The sequence below is a fragment of the Thunnus thynnus genome, chromosome 22, assembly GCF_963924715.1.
Source record: "Thunnus thynnus chromosome 22, fThuThy2.1, whole genome shotgun sequence".
Lineage (NCBI taxonomy): Eukaryota > Metazoa > Chordata > Actinopteri > Scombriformes > Scombridae > Thunnus > Thunnus thynnus.
Window position 1 is genome coordinate 7,450,627 of NC_089538.1, and position 21,183 is coordinate 7,471,809.

Genomic DNA, 21,183 nt, shown 5'->3' on the forward strand with positions numbered 1-21,183 from the left:
CTATTAATACATTACTGTTGCCTCAGTGGCATTCTGTGGTCATTAATACTACTTTCACACACATTCCCAATGTCTGACAGGGTATTGAACCCATATTCAACCCACATTTGATCCATTCCTACCAGACTGCTGACACAGGTGAATCCTTGGTTGTCGCTCTCCACACAAGATCCAGAACTGCTATTTCAATCCCATATACATCACTTCTACACAGAGTCATCTTGGACCTAATACTGTTCATTTTGTAAACAGTGTTGCCGCTCTCACGTCTTTAAAAGTTATTGCTACATCATTTACACTGGAGATAAAACATGCCAAATAGTCTGTCACATGTCTATTATAGTTCTTTTCTTGGATGTTACCAAACCTGTGCAAAGGTGCAAATAAAGTGTGTTCATAGTTGAGCAGTATCTAATGAACAATGCAGGTCTGAGTGTTAAAATCACCACACCTTACCTGCAAGTTTTCTCACAAATCTTCCAACAGCCGTCTCATCCATTTTTGTCTGCAATTTACACTCTTGCTTCCACGTTATTAATTTATCAGTATTTTAAACGGCATTATGTTAATGTCATGATGTAACATTCACTTGCCTGTTTGTTTTGTGTACAGTTAGCTGGGAGTTTCTAACATTACCTGGCAAAATCAAGCAGCAACTTAATACCTGTACTCTATAAAGGAACTGACGCCCGGTGATCAACCACTGAGCCAGACAAATAAACAAATAATTTAGAATAATTTAGGAGTGAACCAGATACCAACATAGTCAAAATCACTCAAATGTGCAATGAACAGAAGTTAAAAGCCTAAATTTAAAGCACACTCTAATGAAAGCTCATTTGTGGTAAATAGTGTTTTTACCCATTCATGTGTGAAATGATCATTACAATAAAATGTTTCAGCACCACTTTGATTCTATTAAATTAACAATGGGTTTTATATATTATTTCAATAATGGCTTGTGGACCTACACAGTACCTTTACTTCTTACTCTTTTGTTCTCTTTTTGTGTACTTTGAGACTAACCACACATCCACTGCCACTTCCTTTCAGGAACTGGACCCAGACTCTGCGACGAGCTGCAGTGCTCCTTTGACCAATCCAGCGCTGAATTCACCCTGGACAAGATCATATCTCTGGGCTTCAACAAGTATGGTGACAGCATCTGTGAGATCTCTTGGACTGCCAGCGAGGAGCTCTCCATAGGACAGGTTCAGTGTCTTCCTTTGGACTGACACTCAGTTGTCTTTGTCTTGCTTTTCCTGCTTTTAATCATTCTGACACTCACCTTTCTTCTGGAAAAAAGCAGTGCTATAATGCAGATAAGTGCAGATGCAGGCTGTGCAGCTGTCTTTGTCTAACTATTTTTAGGATTTGGCTGCTATGATACAAAGCTTGTGTTTTCCCACTGGGGTACAGATTTACTCACCTTTCCTCTCATACATCCTCTCCCTTATTCTTTCCCTATTTGTCTTCATCCCTCTCCTCGCACGGATCAAAAGGTCACCAGCATTAGTGTTTGAATTCTCCATGGCTAAGTTATTCATTTGACCTCGCCATCTGTCAGTACAGTGCCGTTCTCCCGGGTCAGCCACATGAGACTTTTGTTATGGTTCCAGAGGTCAAAGGGCAAAGTGGATATCCTTTCAAATTGTATTTACCCCACAACCCTGAATTTTGTTTGCATATATGTGTATGTGAGACCTGTACCTCTTGCATATGCCATTAGAGCCATATCAAGGTATCAAAGGCTGCAGTGCTGCTGGGAATGATGAATGGCTGCCAGGTGCCGAGGTCCATGTGGTAATCACCTCAGGTAAGGACTTTTGGCCCTGCTAGTAGGGGAACACAAAGGGTTAAGTGTCTATGGCGGCTCATAGCTGTAGCCACGTAGCCCTCCATAGCCCCTGGCAGCAGCTCATCAGCTTATTCCCCAACATCTCCAAGGGTCCATGTGGATGAGGTCTAAAGCTCAGGCAGGCAAGTGGTGGGGGGAAATGGAGACGAGGCTTAATTTCCTCCAGACCAGAAGTGGTACTCGGGAGAGAGGGGGAACAGGCTGACTGGTTCCTTGCCTCCAGGCCTGCTGTCCTGGGGCAGCACAGCCAGCTCGCAGAGCAGCCTTGTCTGCCTGTCAACTTGTGTCAACATCAGTGCTGCCCCTTGCCCCTCTCCACTTCCCCCACAATGCAGCATGAGTGCAGATTTAGTGTGTGAGTAACCTTGGCCCAGGGAGGTATCAGAGGTGTCTGAATCAGACCTCCCAGTAACCCCCGCTCACTCCCCCAAATCTCATCACAGTTCACTGACAGTCTTGTTGTGTAGGGAGGGAAGAGAGAGAGAGAAGAGGGAAAACATAAAAGAGATGCTGTTACATGCTGTCATCATCACGCCTATTTCTAAAAGGTTCTCGGTCTCTGATGTGCGCAAGCTGCAGCACTCAATAGTTGCCAAGATCAATGGTTTTCTGCCTCTAGTGCTGCCTCATTTCATCATAAAAAAGTTACTGTTGGTCTTGTGGAGAAGAAAAAGAATAGAAAAATCTCCGTCTCCTTTTGCCTTTTCTCTGTGGTGACTATTTGCACCGGAGATGTTTTCCGTCTGTTAAGGTTACGCTTTGGCTTTGATATTGAAGCGTCTTTAGGGAATCACCATGACGGGGCAGGAAACGTTCCTGTACGTTGGACCTTTTAAAGACCGAGGCCACCATTAGCTAAGGTGGGAAGATAGCCTTGAAGGCATGGTTGGGTGGAGGGCCAGGGTGTGAAAGGTCAGTCAGCTTTAAAGATCAAATTTCACAATAGAGGAGGTCATTGTTTATCAGAATGTGCTGAAAATCAGGGGATTTGTTTTGTGTTAATTTAATCTTTTGGGGATTAATCGAAAGTACTTGTCAGTGTTCTGAAATTTCATGTTTTTTAGGGTAATTATCTCTCTCCAGTTTTTCTTTTAAAATGAAAATCGGTCATCTATAAATACTCCTGCCCTTCCAAAAAACACTAGGGTTTTGCCAGTATTGAGTTAGATGAGAATCAGTCACTCTGCACCACAAAACAGACAAGCTTCTATATCCACCCTGTATTCAGACTGACACAGCATCTATAAATAGTCCCACATAAACACACTCTCTCTCTCTCTCTCTTCTTTTCTCTCTTTCTCTCACTTTCTGTCTCCTGCTTCCTCATGTGGCCAGACACGGGCTCGGTCCCCGCAAAATTCAATTTGCAGGCTAATTCCATATCAAAAACATGGCCAAAGCTCTGTGTTTGTTGAGTGCGACACAAACAAGCAAGGACACAGTCTCAGCGTGGCTCCTCCCGCAACCTCATTATAGCTGTGCCCTCAAGTAACAGATTTGTCCTTAATTGGTGAGTTGTCCTAATTGACTTTAGCTAATTTATGGATTAGATTATTTTTACCCTTTTTCCTAATTGAACCATAACTTTCATGTGTTTCCCTGGCTGGCTGGGTCGTGGGTAATTGGTCCTGAGTGCTGTGAGTTGTGTATGTCTGTTTGAAAGTTGGAAGTTTTTGCACCATCACATTTAGCTAGAGTGAATCCAGTAAAGGCAACATGGAGGGAAAAAAAAACAATAGTACCTGAGCAGGAGTGAACAGCAGGAGCGTCCATCTCTCAGGCTGATGGAGTGTATCGCCTTGAGGTGTTAGTCCATCTAGAGTCCCATTGTTTTTGGTGTTTATGTTGGTGGCATTGCTGTATAAGCGTAGTTCAGTGGCTCAGAGGTACTGGGGATAAAGTGAAAGAGAATGCTAGAGAGAGTAAAAAAGAGGGGATTAAAGTGGAAAAGCTTGATCTTTTAAGAGTTCTGATAAGATGGGACCGTTAAAATCTATGGACCTCACAATGGCTGACTCAACAACAGGGCATCGTTGGCATCTGGTACAAGATTGGGTTTTCATGGCAATTCTTTTAAGCAGATGTAAAGACCTTTTAGCATTTATGAACATAAAGTCCTCAATTATAAACAAAGAACGTTATTATTGAGGTGTGGGACTTTGTTTCCGGATGCAATTTAGACACAAACAAGTCCAAAAAAAAAAAGAGATTGTTAGTTGGTTTTGAAATGTTTGTTTTACTGTACTTACATGTAGATTTCTCTGCACAAACCTAGAGCTTCAAACAAGCCTGAGGCATGACTGCTGTTGTTGTTCTATACAACTACTTATCTTTTGGGTGTTAATTATAATGTCGAACCGAACCAAAGAATACGCTGTGGAATTTTCGTCGATGCAGTGGGAGAGGTTAAGTTGTAGGAGGTGTTGCATATATTATATATGGACAGTTGTGTAATTGCAATAATTTATTTATTTATTTCGCCATTTATTTTTGTGGCTAAATGTGCAGTAGCTGAAGTAGAACAATGAACCGTGTAAAAAATGAACATACAGGCTGCCCTTTTTATTGTATCCGCAATCAGCCCAACCACCAAATGCACAACCACTGCAGAGAAATTGCTGTTAAAAAAAAACACCACTGATTGTACAGAATGAGGAATACAATACCTGGTATAATGATCCATTTTCCAGCATTGAAAAATTCTTTGCAAGACTGTTTCCTTCAGACTGCTATATTCTGTCACCTGCTTCTGCTTGTACAGTATATGCATGCTATTTCTTCGGTGAATATGTGTGTTAGCATATACAATATACAGTGCGCGCGTGTGTGTGTGTGTGTGTGTCAGCTTGCATGTGTGTCGAAAAGTTCATGATTATGTGGAGAGGAGGTTGAGACGTGTCAGGGATGAAAGTGCTGCATCTCTCCTTGGGGCTGTCAGCCTGTTACCAGGTGTCACTTCAGCTCCTCTCGCCCACCTGCTTTCCAGCCTCCGCCAGACCGCTGGCACACATACATGCATACACACACAAAAGCTGCAGACAAGAGCGAGATGAGTATAAAGAGAGAAAGCTAAGCAGGAAAGGGGGGGGGGGAAGGATAAAGAGATGGAGAAGAGAATGATCATCGGGAGACTGAGAGTGCAATATAGTTTTCCTAATAAAAGGTGGAAGAAGAAATTAACATGGCGAACGAGGGCAGATCCAACAGCAGGGAGGGTTTTTTTTAAATGAATATGATCAGATTCACAGCAGGAATTAGAAATAAAGTCCTGTCTTTAATAATATATTGTCTTAAATAAAGGTAAATGAAGACCAGTATTTACAGTCCTGTTACCATCACATTCTGTTCATAATTAGTGACAGAAGACGTTGAGAATATCAACCAACTAAAATCCAAATAGACGTTAAGGTTTTGGTTGCACAACAATCTAAAAATTCTTAGTTTGTAAAGAAATGTTTAAGGATTCAAGGGTGAAGCACACTTGTTTCTTATGTATGTGGAGAACAGAGAGGGGTTGCTGAGGGGAGGCAGAGATAAGACAGTAGTGGATGAGAACAGCAAAGAGAAGTTGTGAAGGGAGGGTTCGATATCAAGAACCAATTCATATTTGAAAGTAATAACAAAATAATTGGAATTGATAACAGTATGCCAGAGCTGACAGGCATCAATAGCTTCTGAAATGCTCTATTGCTGCCATCATACTGCTCATTTTCCTACTGGTGGCAGACATCACCACTGCCTCCACAAAACTTTGTGGCAAAACAAATTGCAGAAAGAAATTGTGAATATAACGGAGGCCTTGTTGTAATATAAGTAAACAGCAGCTATAACAGCTACAACATAGCTATAACATAATACATCTATATGCTTTTTTCTTTCAAAATTCCTAAAAATGATCACGATGCCAACTGATATGGAATTTAATCAATGGGAGAAGTCTCGCGGGGGAGAAAGGGGAAGGATAAAGAGAGAACAGCTTTAACAGGGTCTCTCAACTCTTATATGTCAATCTTTTTCCTATTTATAGAGGCTTAGTAGTCTGCTCTTCAGCTCGCAGCTCTCTCTCTGTCTCTCTCTAACTATCTCTCAAGGTTTCTGTGACTGTCTCTCTCACGCTCTCTCTCCTAAATCTGTATCCTTGTTAACACAAGGGGTTTTGCGTAGGAGGAGAGATTCCGTCCATCAGGTTTTCTCCTCCTCCTCCTCTTCCAAACTGACTCACAAACAAGTAAATTCGCACAACACAAAAAACAATTTCCCTACAGTCTTGCCTCCTAGATGTTCCGTCGACAAAAAAGAGAGGTACAGAAATAGACAATAAGAGAAAGAGAGAGAGGAGATAGAGACGCCTCTCACAGCTATTTGCAGAATTGTACAGCTTCAGATGCTGACAGCCCTTTATCATTAGCTTTCATTCCTCTGTCTTGCCAAAGGAGCATTTTATATTCTGAGCCAGGCCCTGTGTGGGGGGACTAAATCAATTCCAAATTATTGCACCTCTCAATAACTGATGGCCATGTCTGGGCAGAGGAGAAATGATTAATGATGATACTATGGACAATATGAGTAAGACACACACTGAGACATTATCGCCTGCATGCCGACAGACCCACTCTGAAGATATAACTCTGTGTGTGTGTCTGTAGTAACAGGCGGTGACTGCTGGTGAGGGGATAGAGACTCCTTTTAGTGTTGAGGAATGAGAGTTCAGTGAGTGTGTTTGAGTATGTGAAAATAGAATAGAAAATGGAATAAGCAGGTGAGTAAGGGTGGAAATCATAAGTTAGCTCACAAAATACGATGTGTTACCCACAGTAACGATGCCAGTGACAGTACAGGTGATTCTGCACCACACTATACATCAATCCAAAATCTGTTATGTGTAGCTGAAGAGCAAAACACAAAGCAGAAATCAATTATATAGCATATTTTAGAAGAGTTATTAGTTGATTAATTGATTGGTCGATTGAGAAAACTATCCATCATGAACTGCAACATCCCCAGTTAGTGTCGGCTGGGAACCTTTTGTCGTACATCATCTCCCATTTCTCTCTCCCCTCATTTCCTGTAGTCTCCTACTGTAAGCTATCTAATAAAGGCATAAAAACACCCTTAAAATACACTAACAGTCTACAGCTACACTAGTGATCCTGTGGCTCTGTGACGCTGTACTCACAGAGCATAGCATAGTGATGCTAAATGTCCACATGTTCACGATGACAGTGCTAACATGCTGATGATTAGCAGACAAAATGTTTACCATGTTCACCACTTAGTTTAGTGTGCTGCCATGCTAACATTAAAGGACCAGTATGTAAGATTTAGGGGGCTCTATTGGTAGACATGGAATATAATATTCATAAGTGTGTTTTAATTAGTGTATAATCACCTGAAAATAAGAATTGTTGTGTTTTCGTTAGTTTAGAATGAGCCTTTTATATCTACATAGGGAGCAGGTCCTCTTCCACAGAGCCTGCCATGTTGCACCGCCATGTTTCTACCGTAGCCCAGAACAGACAAACCAAACACTGGCTCTAGAGAGGATCTTTTGTGTTTTTCACAAGTTTCACAGCCACCAAAGGTTCTCTTAAATGCTTGAAATGGAGTGGTGAAGGGAGGGGTATTCAGTTGGTTGCATTCTGCAACCTCACTGCCAGATGCATTAAATCCTACATATTGGTCCTTTAAGTAAAATAATTAGCACTAAAAACACTATGTACAGCTGAAGCTCATGGGAGTGTTATTACTTGTGCAGGTATTTGACCTGACGATGGTGCGAGATGAAAATCCAGGGGATCACAAAAGTCATTGTAACTGAGCCACTGGGGAATATGAATGTCCGTGCCAAATTTCATGGCAACCCACCCAAGAGTTGTTAAGATATTTCAGTCTGGGCTAACCTCAGTTTGTGCCTCTCATGTATTCCCATTCGAGTCACTGAGCTAAGCATTAGTTTTTCCGAAAGATAATTGCTTGGCTATGTTTGAAAAGCCCAGAAGGTCTTTAAACAACATTATCACTGTTTCGAAAGTATTTTCCAAAATCCTCCGACTCTTCTAACCACCAGATGGAATGAAAAACAATTCCATCTGATGCACAATAAAAAAACAAAAAAGGTTTAACAAGTTTCCCAAGTTGTGACTTTTGGACAAGTATTATGTTTCAGCGAAATGAAGGTATACTGCTGTGACTGGAATGTAAATACAGCAAAGGCTACAAACTGGGGCCAAAGTGGTGGACCGACCCGACCAACTGACATCAACATCAGCATCACCATCTGCTAGGGCCCTGATGCTAGTGTGACTAATAATTGTTATTCCCCACCTTATTGTATTGATTAAATGTATTATGAAGCTCTCTCAGTTTCTCAGAAGTTAATAACTACAAATCAAACACACATACACGTGCGGCAACATGTACTCGGAAAGCTATCATTCACTCAACAGCCTAAGTGGCAAAAAGCTAAACCGACAGAACAGTTACAGAGTTAAAAGGTCTGAGTTAAAGAAAGGATACACCTGTTTCCTAGTATCACAAGATACAGCATTGTCGGTATCAGTGAATCAACAACATACTGCAAGAGAATATACATGCAGTGAGTTGCTGTTCCAATTATTGGTGCACTGGTTTTAGGCCTCACACCTTGTCTGTCTGTAATTAGCCCTGCAGATGAAGCTGCGTTGTCTTAGTGTGTCTATAATAAGAGAAAGGCAGGATACACTGCGCGCTCCAAATCACCTGCAATTACCACCCACAGTCATAGCCATTTATCTCTGACTTCTCCCCGACCGACACACAAACACACAGAACATCCATAGAGATGCATCTAAATAACTACTTGTGCTCATACATTTGGGCAAAAAAACGTAAATAAACACACTTGCTTACAGATCTAAGTTCTTTGTACAAAGAGCTACTGTCACGCCCACAGCCCAAATGGCTGTTTTGTGTTGTCAGTCATTTACTCCCAAAACATACACTTTACTGCTCTGACAAAGAGTTCCATCTTTTATTATCTTGGCACACAACAAAGCTCAAATTCATGTGTGCTTTCTATCTTACTCATAATCTTCCTCACAGCACTCAGGCTGCACTCTGGGGAGTCATCTCAAAACAGTAAGCGCGACCCCGCTCAAGCAAAGTATGCTTGTGTGCTCTCACGCGCACGCACGCACGCACACACACACAACACCGCCGCGCACCGCACGCTCTCTGATGCCACGTCCCTATTGCTCTTGATAGCTGTTGATAGTAGCCATTGTGAGAAGCAATGTTCCCCCATCTCTGTGTTGTGCTGTTATTACATTAGCAGCTCTGATTTTATCCCCTTCTCTCTTTCTTCAGCTCCTCAGCTCCACGCCTCCCTTCCTTATATCTCTTCATTCCTTCCTCTATCTATTTACCACCCTCTGCTCTTCTTTCCGACCTCCTCTGTCTGTTGTGATTTAGCACTTCCAATGTTTACCTTCCAATGCAGCACCAGAAACCAGGGAAATTATAACTCTAACCCAGGATGAGTCTCTTTCCAAATTATGGCCATTGATTTGTGTCTTTATTATGTCTTCAGTGGAACCTTGTTCACCACTGTCACCGGATCGACGCTCAGTGCAGCTCAACACTGCCATCCAGTGATGGTTCGATCCACTGATATGTATGCAACATGAGCAGTGGGAGCAGATTTTTTTTTGCTGTGTAGATTTTTTATATGTGTTACCTATAGTAATTGAGATGCAGGGTTGTCCCTATGCATGTTTGGGTCACAGGAGGCTATAGCAGAGAGCATATGCGAAGCGTGAGAATAATTTGCTCGTTAAATGCCGTGTGGCTCTATGGCTCAACTGCAGTCAACTCTGTAAATGCGATTGAGGAAAAAAAAAAAGAGAGAGTCAGTATATTTGTGTGTAACCTCAAGGTGACTGAGGTAGGGCTGTCTCCCTGTTTCTGTCTCTCTCTCCGTGGTGGTTTACATTACCCTGGGCAGAGCAGCGCGGAGCGGAGCGGCGGCCCGCGGCTGGTTGAATGCAGGAATGCCCCAGCCATCTGCTGCACATTAGAATTAGACCTCCAGCCCAATTCAATTAGTAGCCCAAGCCAGTGCCACTGATTGGGCAGAGGGGGGAAGGCTACAGTCAGCCACCAGCCCACAGTAAACATGATGGAGGGAAGCAGGGAGGGAGAAGGAGGCAGAGGGATCGTGGAGCCAACAGTGGAGGAAAGGGAGCATGAGTAAGAGCAAGAGAAAATGAAAACTAATCAACATTTCTAAATAAATTCTACTGAGAAATTAACCATGGGCGGAAAGAATCTTAAAAATAAATAGAAATGATCAGAAAATGAAACATGAAGGACTGCTGGCACATAGGCCCGCGGTCATGTCACATGTTTGATCAGCAATTAATCACCCCATGGCGAAGTCCACCAGAGACGATGATAAAACACAGATTGTCAGAGATTTGGAAGTCCAATTTCTTTTTCTCTTGCATATCATGCCAACACATTCAACAACAACAATTGTGAAAAGAAGAAACAAAAAAGCCTCCCAAAACAAGATTTTCTGCCAACTTTTTGAGCAAAACAAGAGGAAATAGACAAAGCTGATTGAATAAAGGAAAAAAAAAAAGGCCCTACAGATAAGCATCTTGTTCGCCTTCATAATATTTGGACGAAGACAGATGGAAACAAACCTGTCATCGTGCAAAGTAAGACTTTGAGTGGCACAAATACTTTCCCAACTTTGATGAGGAAATTAAACATCTGAAATACACTAAAACATAGGATACATGTGTCAGAATATGTCAAAGTGAATGAGTACATGCTTTCAAACCATTGTTTTCTAAAGTGAGCCAAACTACTCTCTAATGACTCAAAATCATCTCCCATTGTCATCAGTGTTGCATATGTCAGTAACGGTTTTAATCAAAAACGGCATATGAGAGGCTCCAAAAAATCACCATTTCAATTTTTTCTTTATTTGTTTGACCTTATTCTATAACAACTAATAATTAGAAGGGTATCCAACCTACGAATTAGAGTGATTGGAAAGACGTGTGTGTGTGTACGTGCGTGTGTGTGAGAGAGAGAGAAGGGAATGTGGCAGTTTATTTCGCCTGAATAACAAAACCCGTAGTCTACAAAAGTGGAAAACAGGCCCGAGGTTGTACAAGACTTTAAGAACACAGTGAGATAGACACACACATACACACCTACCAGTACATGTGGTGGTAAGAGTGGCTTACTCACCCTAAAACACATACAAAAACCCACACGTAGTTGTACTCATAACTGCCTAATCTCCAGAACATACACATACCATCTATACACATACACATTGTGACTCGGAGGCAGCAGCATACATCCAGTGGAACATACTTTCTCATATGTTCTTGATGCTGTCAAATATGCTCAGAGCACTTGGAGACATAATGCACAAAAACACTGGCTCATATAAACAGTGCGCTGTGCGGATATGTTCCCAATTATCTGCTGCATATTTCTCTGATTTTTAACTCATGCCAGACTGGCATCTTTGGAAAAACTGAGACTTTTAAACAATTGCGGGATTGTGTATTTTGCTCCAGCGAATGTTCTGCACAGTAGTATTTCTTTCTTGCGCTATAATAGCGAGATATGTTGAACAGTATTTGCTCTAACTCGTTTTCCCTCCCCTCATACAGTGGTGTGTTTGTGTGTGTGCGTGTGTATCAGAAAGTGTTCTGTGCGAGTGCAGCAAGGGCATCGTGTCGACTCCTTTTTCTCGTCTCTCACCTGTTCCTCACACCACAAAAACCCTGCCATGGATCAGCACACCGTGCTTAGCAAACAAGCCCTCAGGCAGGTGCCACACACACACGGAGCATATTCCAAAAGTAACAAATACACATCGGGCGGAAAACCACAAAAATATCATTACCCTTTAAAAACCCAAAAAGATCACAAAAACCCAACAAAAGGAACAGGAAGCCAAAGAAATGCTGCAGACAGTGAGATGTTTGCCTCGGTAAACAATATTCATAGTCATCAACAGAAGATGTTCAGCACATATTGTAGCAGTGCTCATGTGAGACACTTCAAGCCTTTCTGTGTGATGGAAAATGCACACACGGGCACAGCAGGCTAAACAGCATGGTAGTAATGACCGTTTCTCATTGGACATCTGTGTGTGTATGTGTGTGTTTGTGTGTAATCTCCATCTCCCTTTTTGCCTTTTGGCTAAATTCAGCCATGAAGCCGGTATCATGGGCCAAAAGGCTAAACCTTGGCCCGGTGTGCTTAAGTATCCAGATCGATAAGTGTGTTACTCCACATGTGGTCTGTGAATGTGTATGTATGTGAGTTTAAAGCAGCTAGCTAACCACATGTGCAGAGAGAGTGTTCAGGGTCATTACATTTGCGGTGTTAGTGTCTCGGTGTTGTTACTGTACTGTAGCTGTAATTACGGCGGGCCTCTCTGTTCTTGTGTGCATGTGTCTTTTATTGTACACATACTCATTAGGAGGATGTATGTCTGTCAACCTATGTAATAAGACGATCATAAATCATTATGAATTGTTCTGCTCATTGATGTTAATGTGGGTAGATGGATCACATGCTCATAATGTGGGTCATGGCTCAGCACTATCTCTATGTGTACAATAGATATAGTGAGTCACTGCAGTGTGTCAGCATCTCATTGCTACAACCGTGAGTGTGTGTGTGTGTGTGTCAGACTGGGTTAACGGTTATTTTTTCAGGCATACACCCAAGGCCAAAGCATATGTTGAGATGCAGAACATACTGTGTGTCAGAAGCATAATGATGCTCCATGTGCATATTTCATCTTAGGTATTACAGGCAAATTCTGATTTTTTTATGTTATAGTTGTGGCCAACATTTCTACCTGTAAAGTGTTTCCTGGAGAAACACGCACAGCAGCATCATTACAACAAATGATGTGAATGATGCTAATGCTAATGTTGCTAATAATCCCTCGCTGCACAGTAAAACTGTGGGTGCATGATGATGGCAAGTGCAATATGTCAGAGTAGAACCAGGAAACATGTCTGTAAACTGCAATGGATGTTTACAATAGACAGTTTAGGTCATAATTAATAATAATAGTTTTCCCTTTCGGATAGGGTTGGGTGATATGATATACTGTGACATCATATAAATTTGTTAAATGTCAAAGATTTTGCCTTACCGTTACGGAGGCACATGTAGCTCTCCCTTCAATATTGAACCTTATGAGTGCTTTATGGAATATTGTACTTTTTACATGATTTTTGCATCAATGTAATGAAGGATTAGCCAAAACAGACATTCACGTCTGGTTATTTTAACCCCAATTTCTTTATCGCAATATACAGTATCAATCTCACAGTATTAGATTAAATATACTGTGATAGAAGATTTTATCCATATTGGTTGGCTAACCTGGGGGTTTGTTTCCCACCTGTCTGACCCCTCTGACTTCTTTTTAGCAGTGTTCAATGACCCCAGCTGTAATAAACAGGAATTATCCTTTTAACATGTGATAAATATTTTCATGCAACTACTAATTCTACATGTCTAGATAAACTGCATGTACATTATACTATATAAGCTATGTATATAAGCTTGGAGCACAGGCGGCCTCATAGGAAGCAGAGATAAAAGACAAGGTTTCTGCCTCCTCCCTTCATGTTAAGCACACACTGGAGGTCAAGTACCACATTTCTCAACTTTTATCTCTCTCATTTTCTTTTCGCCATGTTTTATGTGGATGTCCAGTCACCGTCGATGGTAAATGTAGTCAATCGAAGCAGTAAATTCCTCAGCCCGTGCTATACTGACCTAAAAAGCTGAGTTTCCCTGCTCGCGGAGCCGTGCCGGCAGTGTCTACATGTGCCAGGATGCATTGCACACGAGCTTCTGGCACCCAAACCGACTCTGGCTCGAATAAGTACAGCTAAATATCTGAGTCAGCCAAAACACTGTAAAATGTATCCTCATCCATAACATCCTCTGCACTCGTATTTTGGGATGCCATTTTCACTGTTGTAAACATAGCCAGTTTGCAATACAAGCAAAGAGAACAAGGAAGTTTTGTTTTTGAGCAGCATCTAGAGCACGTTCCCTGGCTACCCAGAAGCAGAGACTAGAAATCCAAGATGAAACAGCCTGTAGTTCTTCTTTGCCCCCAACTACGTCACTGTACACGTCAAACGACGGCGCTGGTGCCAGAAGAACAACAGATTTTTGCAGCTGCGTCCCAGAGACACAGACAACATCAGTACCAACTGCAAGCGTTTTTTCACACTATATCCTTAATTCGGATAGCTGGAGATACGGTTGAGAATTGGCGAAATGGTCCTTTAATCTAGCACCCATACAAAGTGTATGTAAAACTTCCTCTCTCACACAAAAATCGCACACTTTTTAGGGCAAAGGCAGGCTATTACTCTCCCTCAGACACACACACACACACATACACACTCACCCAGCCCTACCTCTGTGTCCTCTTTGCCCTGTCTGAAATGTATTGTTTAGGTAAATGAGTCTGTGCACCCAGCGGGGGAATCAGCATGAATAAGAACCTGAATGCATTACCCCATTATTCTTCCTTCTCTCTCTCTCTCTCCGTGTCCCTGCCTCTCTCTATCTTTCTCTCTCTCTCTCTCTCTTGCTCTTTCTCTCTGTGTGGCCTCTGCCTTGCTCAGCACCCACAGTCCTTGAGAGCTCAAATTGACATTGGAGACCTGGTTATTAATATGTGGGTTGCGAATGTGTGTGTGCGTGCGTGCAAGTATGTTTTGTGTGTCTGTGCACAATGGAGGGTGATAGAGTGCTCTTGTCATTTGTGTGCACTAGATTTTGTGTGCTTTGTGTTGAAAGAAAGATGAAGATGTATTTGTGAATGTGTGTACATATGTGTGTGTGTGTGTGTGTGTGTGTGTGTGCACGCACGTGTGTGTGCCCCCATGCAGACAGCCAGACTCAGGCAGCCTCTCTCTAATTAGATAGACAGAGTGTAGCTTACAGACTCAGAACAGGAGGAGAGGGATAAAAGAAAGGTTGCCTTTCTATAAACCTGCTGAAAGCATTACTTTGTGCATGTGTCTGTCTGTGTGTGTGTTTCCCGATGCCTGTTTGTGCTCTCATGTACTGTACATGCCCTTGTGTGCATCTCTGCATGTATTTTTACCCGTCTGTGTTAATCTCACCTGCACGCTTTTCTTTGTTCCTTTTTTCCTTTCAGTAGCTCCCTGCTCCCTGTATGTGTGTGTGTGTGTGTATGTGCGCGCATGCATTCGTCAGGTGTCACCCAGCAAGTCTGATCCCCACAGAAAGCTGCTGCCACTGTTGGCATGGCGACGGCTGCAGTGCCGTGAGACACTGCTACCATGGTTTCCAGGCACGCCAAGCAGGGGGGAGAGGACCAGTGCAGCATCACTATGTTCCCTTCCTTCCTTCTGTGTGTGTGTGTGTGTGTGTGTGTGTGTGTGTGTGTGTGTGTGTGTGTGTGTGTGTGTGTGTGTGTGTGGTGAAGGAGCTTCCCTCCCCTCCCCTCCTTTATAGCCCATATTCCTTCCCTACAGCATCTCACACAGACCTCTTTGTTAACATGCTCTCTTCAAATGTTCACAGAGGTACTTCTCATGTCTCAGGTGTACTGTATGTGTTTATGTGTTAAAGGGTGCACATATGTATTTATTTGCCAGGCCTCTGTTGAAAGGCGTACACCGCACGTGTGTGTGTGTGTGGTGTGTGTGTGTGTGTGTGTGTGTGTGTGTATGTGTGTGTATCTACAAAAAGACAGACTATGCTCTGAGCCCATGTAGAAAGAAGTTTGTAGAGTAGCGTATAAGAGATTGTATAATTGTCTGTTTGCATATGCATATATGTGTTCTGTATTCCATCTGAAGTATTCCTTTAGTGTAGACTTGAGTCTAATTCAGAAGGATATTCATTTTTGAGCTCCTTTTTACTGTTACTCTTTTAACTAGATTGTTACTCTTTTAACTAGATTATCATCATCAGAAACTGGCTTAATTATTTAAAAAAAAGAAAAAGAAAGACAGTGATACTGCTTTAAAACATGGACATACAGCTCTGTGGTCATAGCTGCCCTCTACTCTACAAAACACCCACTCTTTCTCAATTAATGTTTGTGTTTACATTATTGTTGTGTCCTGTTGTCCCTTGTGCTTCTTTTAATTAATATGCACTAATGATTCATAGGCCAGTCATGCTTTCCACATTTATTGTAAGTCAGTCTGGCAATTAAGATGAGGATTTTGAATTGACTAGACATCCGAAAACAAGTATTATAGCAGTCAATGTCAATCCATGAGGTTTGTGATTGTGGGGTTGGTGAGAGCCCTTGCTTGAAGCTATGGCAGCTAGCTTGAGGTTATCTGAGCATGGCCACTACCCCGGTGCCTGATGAATGTGTCTGTCCCTCTTTCTCACTGGTTTGCTCTGTCTTTGTCTCTTGCTTACTTTCCCTTTGGCTACTTATTTGAATTCTTTATTTGGCTCTGTAACTGTTGTTTGAACAATCAAATAATATATAAAAATCTCATCCCAAGCAGCAACATAGAGTATGTGCAGCTATTAAGCTCTTACACTTTAGTTGGACCCACACTCTATTAGATTTCAATCTTAGGAGTTGTGTGTGGCTTCTTTTCATTTAAGGAACTTGCGATTTATGATAGACCGTTGAACAACCTCCTTCCTTCCTTCCTTGCTCTGCTACTTCCTTCCTCCTTCATCAGGGAGCAGCTGCTAACAAGTACAAACAGTGTTATCCCTCTCTTCTCTGCATGTACAGTAAATAGCCAGATTGGTAATTTGTGTGACCTGCAGGAACAAAGTAATAGATGGCGGTCATGTTGACACTGTGGCATTGCCAAAAGGGATGCTCTCTGTTCACCTGAGAGTGGAATGTTATTTTGTTAAAGGAAGGTTAATGTTACATTATGAATCTGCAGACTGTGAAATGTGCAGAGGACAGCAGAGTAGGACTTTGCATTTAAATGTTGTTATTAAAGAAAGTATATGTAAATAGAGCTCATTAATAACTGATTTGATTTAGCCTGAAAGTGATTTATTCCACTATCACATTTTTGCACAGTAATAGGCAAGTGAAGCTTCTTGTGCCAGACTGACTGTCCTAAATTCACCTCTTGATAAGCACAGCGCCTTGGTGAATATACTGCTCTATGAATTGATATCTTATGCTGAAACAGTGTTTTTTTAAATTCCATAACAATGAGTGTGTGGATTGTCGGGGCCGGGTTAGTAATAAAATGTATAAAATAAGATGAGTAAGTAATAAAATGTTGCTGCGTCCAACATTGCACAAAATATTTGCACATATTACAAACAAGCAGGCTGAGATAATCCCTTGAACATGCTGTTAGCCCCTGTATAATCAGCCCAGTAGTGTCCTAAAGCACATTGTTCACTCTGGTCCGAATGTATGAACAGGATAATGGTCTGAAGTGTTTTGAGAAACTCTGGTTTTCTGGTCTTATCTTTGTGAAAGCCATCTGGTTTCTTACCTCCATTCTCTTCCTGTCATCCTTTCATAATTCGGTTTCCTTCTCTTTCTATCCATATTTCCATAACCACATCTCAGTCTGTCTGTCATTCTTCTTCTGCCTTTCTTCTTAGCCTTTTCAGAACCTTCCCAAGGAAAAGACATCAGGGAGCAGCTGCTAACGAGTGCAAACTTTGATAACATTGCCTTTGCTTGGAAAACCATCATGGCCCAACTCCAGAAGGGTAACAATGCCTTGCAGGGAACACACCACCCAGCAATGTTGCGTTTCTGCAGGTCCTGAACTTTTAAATTTTTTTTAAAAATCCACAGTTGGGTTGTATCTATGGAGCATACAGTTACAATAATGAAAGAAGCATATTCTATATACAAAAATGGTAAATATCATGGAAGTCGAGATGGCAATGTTAGGTAAGTTTTAGGAAATAGTTTTAAAGGAAATATCAGTATTCTCAAAGCAGTGTAAGTGCTCTATTAGATACATGAAATAACTAAATTTAAATGTATTATTTGGATTGGAAACAATTTAAATGCTGCTACCCAAATCCTTTTATTTTTAAAATCACCTTTTCATACTGAATCTTGTGCTAAGTTACTCTTTCTTATAGGGTTTAAAAATCTTATATGCCAGGATTTATCTGATTTTCCACCTGAAGGCTACATTTATTGAGTGTGCCAGAGGAGCAGGACTGCTGATCTAGCCCCGCTTCAGCATTTTACATCATGATGAATCAGATGTTCAGGATGAACTGGCCTGTGATACTAGATCAGCAGGAGGACTCGGAGGGTACATAAGCACATAATATTCCCCTCATGGATACCATTTATTAAGATTTAATCAAGTATCTCAGAAAAGGACTTCACTTGATGCACTGGCACAGACAGATCCAAAGTGGAATCTTTGTGCCAAATGTGACCCTTGTTTCACCCTCATCCACACACCACCTGCTTATCAACAACGCAAGCAGATAATACACTGCAGGACGCTAACCAATGCACACATAATAAATTAAATGATTGATCCTCAGTGTCCAATAGTGTATTTTTTGATATGTTGGATTATACGAATCAGCCACAAAGCGGACCAGTAAGTTAAGATCAGTTGCATGTATTCGTTTCAAGGCCTGAACTAAAGACAGAAGTGTGAATGAACACATACAGAGAGTGGATGATACTGATAAGGGTGGTGTTAAAATGATAGGTGTCAGTGTAATCAAGATGACATTGATGGTAATGAGTACAATAAAGTACAATAAAGAGGGGAATATTTGAGAATATATTTCATGTGCATTCAGGTTTGGCTGTGTGATGTTGAGAAGACTGAGCTTATCGCTCTTAAAGATTGTCTGAATGACCTCTACATGCATTCAGTGTGAGGAAGATGACAGGACAGAGAGACAAATGGGTAGAAGATTGACCAGGACAGGTACATCTCTGTTGCGGTTTTTCCCTGTTTAATCTCTCATTCCTCTTTTGCATTTTTGGCATTTTGACAACACTGATGCAGTGACATATTCTTGTCTTACTCTCTGGAGGTCATAATGATCTCCAGTATGCTTTATCAGTGTTTCCACTGTATTCATTTAGCAGTGGTGAGCCACCACAGCAAGAACATTACCACCACTGCAAGAAGTCAAAATAAAGATTGTAATTTGGCCTTAAACGCACAAAATGTATTTTCAGCTGCTAGGGGTCTCTCAATCAAAACAATAGCAAAAGACGGAGTGTGATGAAGGTGTGAAGTAGCAAGGGATCATGGGAGTTGTTGTCTTCGTTGTTAAATAACCAGCTTCACCGGGATAAGATTACTCCAGTGTTAATCATTCGGGATGTTTTTACCGGGAGCCGAATTACCCGCAAAGATCTCCTCCTCTCCAGAACAAATGGACCTCAGTGTTTCTCCGACAATGTATGGCGACCACCGGATGTCCGGTACGGGCTGTTAGCTGAGCTGCTGCTAACACTTGTTTTGTTTATTTCTCTTATAACTTTAGATCCAGATGTTCGGCCGGTTTCTCCCGGGAGCCTAATTATCCGCAGAGGTCTCCTCCTCTCCAAAAACAAACGTACACGCAGATTAAAATCGTTAAAATACTAATTAAAGCTGTTTTACCTAAAAAATCAGTGTTTCTCCGACGATATGTGGCGACCACCAGACGTCCGGTACAGGCTATTAGCCGAGCTGCTGCTAACGTTTGCCCAGTTTATTTCTCTGATAACTTAAGATCCAGATGTCCAATGACTAAAATCCTTCTTCCAGCTAAAAGATATAGTTCAAAGCAACCTAAATTTATCATGAAAATGTGGCTCCATTTATAACAGTTTCTGCAACCACAACGCCGATGTATAATCTTGTATGCGTGTAAGTTACTCTTTGGTAGACGCCATTGTAGTGGACAAACACAGCGCCGCCGTATGCATCTTGTGCGTGTTTACTCTTTAGTAGAAGAGGTATGACGCCATTGACAGGTGACCGAATGAAACGGTCCGTTACTTTGATTAAATTACAGATTTCTCTGGGTTTGAAAATTGTTGGAAACATTTGGAATAATGTAAGTACACAACTCAACAAAATATATAACATAGGTCTAGTTGTTGTTTAATGTGGAATAATTACATATTATACCTTTAATGTCATCTAAAAGTAAAGTGTAGTCCAGATGCTTTAGAAGTAGTGATTATAGAGTGATTAAAAACCATTTTAACACTAGAGCCTCGACTTTAAACATAACTTAGACCCAAACAGTGACAGATATGGAACAAAACTAGAATAATTGCCTAAAGCACCACAGCTGTATTAAAATTACAGAGGAAACACTGCTTTATCCTTGTTTTTTTCTCCTTGTATGGCTTATTGTACTACCAACAAATATTTTGTTCAAATTACAAATGATCATCCTAGCTGAACTCAACATTACCCCTTTCCATCTCCACAAAACATGTTGTTTTGTCATTACTGACAGATATTGCCTACTTTAGAAAGTGAGGAGAAAATGAAACTAGCACTATTTTATGTTAGAAATGAAATGCAAACGCAACGCAAAATCTGTCTAATTAAAAGAAGATTTGGTTAGAAATCTACAATAAGTCCACTATAATAGTAATACTATTAAGCCATAGCTATATCTGTCTTGCTCCATCATGCTTTGGTGCTATTTAAAGGGCATCTGTGGCATAGAGGTTCATTTTTGGAACGTTTAAAGCCTGCGTCATTGCAGGCTGTAATAACGTCATTACCTACATTATGTGTGTGAGAAGGTGGAAATGTAATAGAAAAAGGAATGCACTAAAGTAGGAAAGTAAGAAAAAAGATAATGAAGTTAAAGAGATGAAAGAACAAATTTTGGATAAAGCAGGAAATGGGACACCTCAGATTGATACCTCTTTAGCTGAAAGTGGTGGTTAATGTTCATTTCAGTGTTTGTTCCATGGGACAACAGCTGTCAGCCATGCTGAGGAAATAGATCTTAAAGCATCCCTGTGTGACTTTTCATCACTGCTATTAAATGAGATTTAAAATCTGAAGTCAATGGTGTGATGGAACAGGAGGGTGCAGATAAATAGCTTTTGAAGAAGATTAGATTTTGCTTTACTTATCACCAGTGACATATCCAGACACTTTCACTCGAAACAGAGGCTGTGATAGACAGTGTACAGTTAGCAGAATTCAAGCAATTTTAGAGCAAATTTTTGAGAATACACGATCAGATATTTTGCTGGTTATAGTACATTAGTGATAACGCATGAGAAAGTGCCCTGAAAGGGAAAATAATGGATGATTCAGAGTCAAAGCTTGTCCCAA

General features: G+C 41.2%; 1 protein-coding gene across 7 annotated transcripts in view; it reads left to right on the plus strand.

Moving 5' to 3' along the window:
• Positions 1-1,123: 1,123 nt before the first annotated feature.
• LOC137174059 (dynein axonemal heavy chain 2-like) overlaps positions 1,124-21,183 on the plus strand; it is a 92,093-nt gene continuing 72,033 nt past the window's right edge. For all 7 annotated transcript variants that reach the window (XR_010925266.1, XR_010925265.1, XR_010925267.1 and 4 more), the window contains exon 1: positions 1,124-1,211. The gene's annotated coding sequence lies outside the window, so the exon portion shown is untranslated. The remainder of the gene's footprint in view (positions 1,212-21,183) is intronic.